Consider the following 5,662-nt stretch of genomic DNA (forward strand, 5'->3'; position numbering starts at 1 on the left):
ACATGGGATGAACCAAGCACCAAAAACACCACCACTTGATGGGGAAAATATTTGTTGTTGTTGTTGTTGTAATATAATATACTTAGTCTAAGTTGACCAACATAAGTAACACAAAGGAAAGTAAATTCTGAATAGCCTGGCTATTATAAACATAGACAATAGCCTGATGCACTTGCTTGACTCTTTTCGGTTAATCTATTAGAAAAAATTATGGATGGTTGAGATATCCTTTCTAGAGACTGAATGTCCGATTGATTTTCTGTTCTTTATACTTTTGACTAGGAATTAAAATATTTGATGTTGCTAACTCAACATGTTAACACTGAGGGTTTGGCATTACTTCTGGATTCCATATTAGGTTTCGGCCTGCTGATGTTATATGCTCTAATGGATTACGAATGCAACTGGGTGTGTCCAGTTGCGTATTCCATTCTTTAGTATAGCACTAATAAGGTTTTTACTCAGGATGGAGTGGTTAGAATTAGTGAATTTTTCGGGCTGTTAGACAGGATTAGCCCCTTTTGGAAAATAGAGGCACTGAGGGCTCGGGAGAAGACAGAACACTCTGATTTATGTGATCTTGGCTACGACATCAAAGAATTTATTAGAAGTGTCCATTAGGTTTATTCTAAGCCTAAAATGAAATGGATTCAAGAAAAATTGAATAGGTTAAGTCAAGAGGCTTCGGTTAAAAAAATTCAAACTTGCTGCCCTAGACCTTTTATCTACTTTTCAGGTCTTATTTGGAGCTACAAGAGAAGTTCGGATGAGATTCTAATTGGATTGAAAACTATACATTTTTACCTTTCTAACTATGTATGTTAGGCCTGCTAATATATCCAAATATCCAAATAAAAAAGAATGATTTTGTTAGTATGGTCTTTCTTAATAGAATCATTGGTTCCCATATACATATTTGTTATTTATGTCAAGAAAACAACTGTAAATATTTATGTAATCATAATGTAATTAGCTTTTTATAATTAGGTCGAGATTATAGTTAATAGTAACAAATTTTACGGAATATAAATCAGAATTCTTACTATTTAATGAAAAAGACTTACGAAGGGAGGTCATTAAACCAAATTGACATGATATCAGAGCTGCACTTTTGAATTTGCATTCCATTGTCTTGCCTTAATTTTTCTTGGGTTCTCTTAATTGAGTTTTGGTCAGTCCTAGCTCTTGGTTTCTTTTTTTGGATTTTCTTTGATTCTTGGTTGTCTTTTGGGTTTTGGATTTTCTTTGATTCCTCTTGTTCTAGTTTGTCAAGACAATGACATCAAACAATTTTGATTTGTTTAGTGTTCAATTAATTAGAAAGAATTATTCTGCTTGAGAATTTCAATTTCAAATATTTGTCACGGGAAAAGAATTGTGGGGTCATATGGATGGCAGTGATCCAACCCCCACTGATTTTACAAGGTTGCTTCAATGGAATTTATGGGTACAATATACTAATATTATTTATGCCAAAATACCAACCAAATCTCTCTGTTGTTCAATAGGTTCATGAACAAAGCAAGCGCGATCAATTTTTAATGAAATTGCGATATGAATTTGAGGTTACTTGCTCAAATTAAATGAACCGAGATCTTTTGCTCTCTTTGGATGTTTGTTTTGAAAAATTACCGCGCAAAGAATAACATCTCCTTACACAAGGCAATTGCAAGTAGAATAATTCAGTTGTAGTTGCTTTTGCAGCTCAAATAAAAAGAAAAGGTAGGAACATGAGCAATATACAGTGCTATAGTTGCAAAGAATATGGATACATTACTAACATTTGTATAAAAAAATTCTGTAATTATTGCAAACATCAAGGCCATAGTATCAAAGAGTGCCCTACTCATCCTCAAAATCATAGAATAAATACTTTTCAAGTAGTGGTGTTCGACAACTCATTTACGACAGCTGCATCCAATACTTACTCCTGAAATGATACAACAAGTGATTCTTACAGCCTTTTCAACCTTAGAGCTACAAGGTAATAATTCAAATTCCAGCTAGCTGATTCTGCTACCTCAAATCATATTACCAACTCATCTAGTATGCTTAAAAATATACGTGAGTATCATGGTTTATCACAAATTCAAGTTATTAATGGTGGTCATATACCTATTACTAAGGTTGGAGATATTGCTCCAACTTTCAAGAATGTTTTTGTATCACCAAAGTTGTCTACTAGTCTTATTTTGGTTGGTTAATTGGCGGATGATAATTGTGATGTGCATTTTTCTTGTAATGGTTGTCTTTTGCAAGATCAAGTGTCGAGGAAGGTAATCACAAAGGGGCTTAAAGTTAGAAGATTATTTTTTATGCATTTTTTTATTCCTTGTTGTCTATGTTTTGCTTGTATAATTGTTCAAAATAAGAGTGAAGTATGACATAAATATTTAGGCCATCTGAATTCTATTGTTTTGTCTCAATTGTTGAATTCTGGTTTGTTGGGAAATAAAACTAAATTTTCCTCTCATGATTTTTTTTTTATTGTTCTACATGTAAATTAGGCAAGAGTAAAACTTTTCTTTCCCTTCTTATGGAAGTTGTGCTACAAAATGCTTTGATATTATTCATAGTAATGTTTGGGGTCCTACACCAATTATTTCTCATGCTCATTACAAGTACTTTGTGACATTTATTGATGATTATAATCGGTTTACTTGAGTGTATTTCCTTCATTCCAAATTTGATGTCTTTTCTGTTTTCAAGTCATTTTTTTTATCTATATTGAGACTCAATTTTCTATTGCTATTAAGATATTAAGATCTTATTCGGGTGGGGAATATATGTCACATGAATTTTATGATTTTTTTTACAACATAAAAGTATTGTCTAGCATTGTTCCTGTCCATATACACCACAATAAAATGTGATTGTTGAGCATAAGAACTATTATCTTTTAAATATCACTATAAACTTATTGATTGAGTCTCTATACCATCTAAATTCTGGATTGAAGTCTTATCTACTACAATTTATTTAATCAATTGATTGCCATCATATGTGTTAAATTTTGATTCCTCATACCATCATCTATATAATAAGTGTCCTATCTGTCATGATTTACATCCTTTTGGTTGTGTTTGCTTTGTTTATTTGTCTTCTCATGAATGACACAAACTTTTTGCCCAGTCTACTAAATGTATCTTTTTAGGTTATTGATTAATACTTAAAAATATATTTTTATCAAGGTTTTATATCATTATTCTGCACTTGAAGTATCAATAACTTCTTAACTAAAGCATGTTTTATAATAATATATTTAATAATATAAGATACCTTTAATTTATGGTAAGTGTCCATTTTAAATGCAGGCCTATCACATAAATGAAAGGATTGATTGATGAATTTAAGAACTGAAAATGAAAGGACAAATAGATGGCCAAATTTAGAAAAGAGATGCTGATGCAGTCCAAACCGGAACACTGTTCAGTAATTGGGTCATATTTGGAGCTGTAGATCTCATATTTAGGTCTACTTTATATGGATGGAAAGGTAAGACATAGGCCTACAACTTTTATATAGAGCCCAAGATCTAAAAAGGTCATTTTCAAGTTCAAATTGGAGCAACAAAAAAGAAGTCTGAATATGTCCTACAGCCCGAGCACTGTTCAGTATTTGGGCTATATCTGGAGTTCTAGAAGTTGAAATGATCTGAATTGTTTACACAAGAAAGCTAAGACGATTTCCTACAACTTTCATGTTTTCAAGTGGCTTCAATTTTGACTTTATCAATGATGTTTTGGGCAGACAAGAGAAGATAAGGATTGTCACCAAGTTAAGAGTTGACCACCTACTCATCAATTAGTCATCAAATCAATAGTTTTCAATTTTAGCCTATAAAAAGAGGTATTTGCCATGCATTTAGGCATCTTGGTTTCTAGATCAAGATCATGCTCTTGCTTTCTCTATTTGTATTTTTTGTAATGTTTATACTTTGCTTTCGTTAATATCAAGTTTATACCTTTCATTTCCTTTCCTTTACTTAGTTAACTTTTATCTTATTTATGTTCTTATTTTGTTTATTTATTTTTCTTTCTTTCATTATGTCTAGCTAAGTTTATTATATCAGGGTGAAAAGGTTACACTAATGGTGTAAGAATAAGTATAATGTAAACTTAATATGGACTTTTATGTTTGATACTAACATGTTTTGTATTTGTTATCTTGTTCACTCTTTAATACTTTGCTTGTTAAATGACTAATCTTGATTTATGTTGTATAACACTTGGCACAACAAATGCTTGGCACTTTCATAGCCCATACTATATAGTATAACCGACACCTGAGCTATGAAAGGAACTTGATTTGTTGTTAACATAAGTTATAATCATGAATGCTTGACGAGATTTACAAGTATTAGCATTAATTGAATAAGATGACTAATGTAATCATGTCGAATAAGATGACTAATATAATCATGTTAACAATCTATAATCAGATTGGAACCTCCTTTGTGTGTGGTTTCCAATTGAATAATAAGAGTTTATACTATACTTGTTTGACATACCATTAGTGGATCCTCTAACCTTGACATTTGTTATTATCATTATTTAATCCTTACATTAATATTCCATCTCAAAGTTCTCATCTTCTTCTTCTTCTTCTTCTTTTTTTTTTCTTTATTATTATTATTATTATTATTATTATTGTTACTACTACTACTACTACTACTACTATTGTTATTATTATTATTATTATTATTATTATTATTATTATTGTTACTATTATTATTATTGTTGTTATTGTTATTGTTATTGTATTATTGTTATTTATAATTTGTACAATTAACCTCCCTATGGTTCGACCCCGGTCTTGCCGGGTTATTTATTACTTCGACACTCCTGCACTTGGGAGAAGACATTAATCTTTTCATCGTGTCAAGTTTTTGGTGCCGTTGCCGGGGAGGTAAGTTCTTGTACAAATTATAGCATTTATTTTATTTTCTCTTTTCACTTTTCTTGTATATAACTTTGTTTCTTGTCTCTTCTTTCTTTTTCTTTTGTTTTTTTTTTCTTTTATTCTATTCCTACACGTGCATGAGAGCGTGGTCACGTACATCAAGTGGTAGACTTTGTAGGGTATCCTCATCATTTTTAGAAAATATGGCTGAAGAAGATAATCAATCACTTCATAATGAGAATAATGAGAATAACCGTGTTAGAACACTTAGAGACCACATGAATCCCACAAGAACAAGTGCATCATCATGCATAGTTTTTCCTCCTGATGCATCTCATTTTAATTTTAAGCCAGACATTATTCAAATTTTACCTTCTTTTCATGGCTTAGATTTAGAAAATCCATACTTGCATTTAAAGGAATTTGAGGAGGTTTGCAACACATATAATAATTTAAATTGTAGCATGAATACTGTCAGATTAAAGCTTTTTTCTTTTTCATTAAAAGATAAAGCTAAAACATGGCTATAAAATTTGAGACCAGGATCCATTCGTGCTTGGGATGAAATGCAACAACAGTTTTTAAAGAAGTTTTTTCCATCTCGCAGAACAAACTCTTTCAAAAGACAAATCACCACTTTAACTCAAAAACCAGGAGAAACATTTTACCAATGTTAGGATAAGTATCGAGACTTGCTTAATACCTACCCTCATTATGGTTTTGAAACATGGAGATTGGTTTCATATTTTTATGAAGGGTT

This window comes from Populus euphratica, unplaced genomic scaffold, assembly GCF_000495115.2.
Source record: "Populus euphratica unplaced genomic scaffold, PopEup_1.0 scaffold490.1, whole genome shotgun sequence".
Lineage (NCBI taxonomy): Eukaryota > Viridiplantae > Streptophyta > Magnoliopsida > Malpighiales > Salicaceae > Populus > Populus euphratica.